General features: G+C 40.7%; 1 pseudogene; it reads right to left on the bottom strand.

Moving 5' to 3' along the window:
- Positions 1-254: 254 nt before the first annotated feature.
- Positions 255-1,319, bottom strand: LOC149260018 (LEAF RUST 10 DISEASE-RESISTANCE LOCUS RECEPTOR-LIKE PROTEIN KINASE-like 1.1 pseudogene; annotated as a pseudogene).
- Positions 1,320-2,358: the final 1,039 nt, after the last annotated feature.

The following is a 2,358-nucleotide window of genomic DNA, read 5'->3' as shown; positions in this document are numbered from 1 at the left end:
TGTATTTAGATATTTCCTTTGGATTAAAATTTAAAACCATACAGAGATATATGTTCTGTAAACCGGCCAGTGAAACAACTAAATTGTCACAACTTAACAGAGACTGTACTCCTTTTCAGAGATTGTACTGATACTGTAAAACAAAAAGCGTTAAGACGCATAGGCCCAAAGCTCTACAAGCTGGATATCAACACAAAGTGGATGGAAAGTATGGTCCTCCTTGGTCTACTGCTGCTGAGTTATAACGCAGAAATTTATACACTACTGTTGGGAGTGGAGCTTATGCTAGGCCACTTGTGCTGCACAGATATGGGAGATACTGCCTCTGTCGTTGGCTGTTTGATGTCATTAAATGATCCCCACTGTTCACCTGGAGGTGTTAAAGTAAGCCATGATTGTCTGATTTGTTCCAGCTCAGCAACAACTTCATTCATGACTGGTCTGTCATCCCTCTCTGACACCAGACATCTGAAGGCCAATTCTGCAGCTGCATTTACCACGACCTTCATTTTTGGATTCATTTTAATCTCCAGCTGCTCATCCACTATTTCATGCAAAGCCCCCTCTTGGATCTTTATTATTGCCATGTTTGCAAGGTTGATTTCACCTTTCTTTCGATTTATGTCAACTGCCATTTTGCCAGAGATGATCTCCATCAAAACAACCCCGAAGCTGTAAACATCAGATTTCTCCGTCAGTTGATAACACTGATGGTATTGTAGGTCAACATAGCCGGGTGTGCCTTGTGGAGCAGTGGTGACATGTGTGGCATCATCGGGCATAAGCCTGCAAAGCCCAAAATATGCTATCTTCACATTGAAATCCTCGTCCAGGAGAATATTAGAAGATTTAACATCTCTATGGAATAAAGGCGGATCAAGGCTGTGAAGGAAGGCCAGAGCCTGGGCAGTTTGTATAGCAATGTTCAAACGAATGTCCCATGCTAATCCCTTGGGGCCTCTGCGATGGCCATGAAGATGAGCAGCCAAGGTTCCATTTGAGACAAATTCGTATAAGAGCAGAAGCTCTGGAGTGTCTTCGTAGGCACAGCCATAAAGACGAACTACACATGGATGATTCAAGCTGGAAAATGTCGTCACCTCGTTGATGAACTGTCGGCCTCTTCTAGCATTGTCGTGATAAAGTCTCTTTACGGCCACACTTCGTCCGTCCGGAAGTTTTCCAAAATAAACCAATCCGAACCCTCCATCCCCAACTTCGTTCTCTTTATGGAAGCAATTTGTAGCCTGACAAAGTTCTTGGTAAGAGAATATGGGAAAATTATGTATCTTAAGCCCACTGAGTCCACTTCCCTCCATGTCCTTCCTCTTGTGTTTGCTGAAACCACTAGTAAAATCCCGGATGAGAGTTTCTCTCTTCTTCATATTGTTGGGTATTTTTCTTTTTAAATGGGGAAAATACCAAAAACCAAATATTCAAACACACAGAGGCAGTGCTCTGTTTTTACTTTACTCCAGGATCTTTTGTGCACAGGAAGACTCAAAAATTTCACAGAGAAAACAGAGTAATTCACCACCATTAAAACTTTCTATTCATTAAAAATTGATACAAAGATTTACCACTGTAAAATCCCTTTTATATTCACTGCTGTGAAAAATAACTTACTGCTGTAACAAACGTTTACATGAGCTTACTGCTGTAAAACAAAATTCACACAGGCTTACAAAATTTCACGCTCCACCATTTCCTTTATGCAAAACCACACATGGTTTTTGCTATTCCTCTGTTTTACAGTTCCTTACAAAACATTACCAAATACATTTGCGCACTGCTGTGCATTCACCCTCTGGTTCTTCACATTTTTCACACTGCTGTGTATGAAATACAACACATGGTTTTCGCTTCACCACTCTAATTTTACTCTGCTGTAAACTCACAATAAAACCTCCCGTGTCCCATACAAGAAAACACAAGTCAACACAGTAATAAATTACATCACCTATCCCATACAGAATTTATGTAATAAGTACATTCGCCCATACCTTCTCATAAAAAAAAACTTACCAACTCTATGTAAAACTTTAATATTCTACCTACCACTATGACATTTCATCAAGACGTATGGTCAATCAAAACTTAGATTTAATCCACGCAACATTTAATATTTGCCGTCGGGTGAATTTCAAACATTATGCGATTTGGTTTTGGGAAGCCATCGGGTCCACTCCATCGCATCGCAACTTTACTCATGTCAAAGACTTCAACTCTATGACATTGCCGATAGCGATGTGCCGATGCGATATCGGCGATCGCCCATCGCAAACACAAGAGCTTCCTCATAACTCCTTCACTTTGACTTTGCCGATGCGATATCGATGTTCGCTTATCGCAAAACAC

The sequence above is a fragment of the Pinus tabuliformis genome, chromosome 6, assembly GCF_031772625.1.
Source record: "Pinus tabuliformis cultivar Carrire ecotype Pingquan chromosome 6, CPIR1, whole genome shotgun sequence".
Taxonomy (NCBI): domain Eukaryota; kingdom Viridiplantae; phylum Streptophyta; class Pinopsida; order Pinales; family Pinaceae; genus Pinus; species Pinus tabuliformis.
The sequence above is the reverse complement of the archived record's forward strand: the minus strand, read 5'-3'. Positions and strand labels throughout refer to the sequence as shown.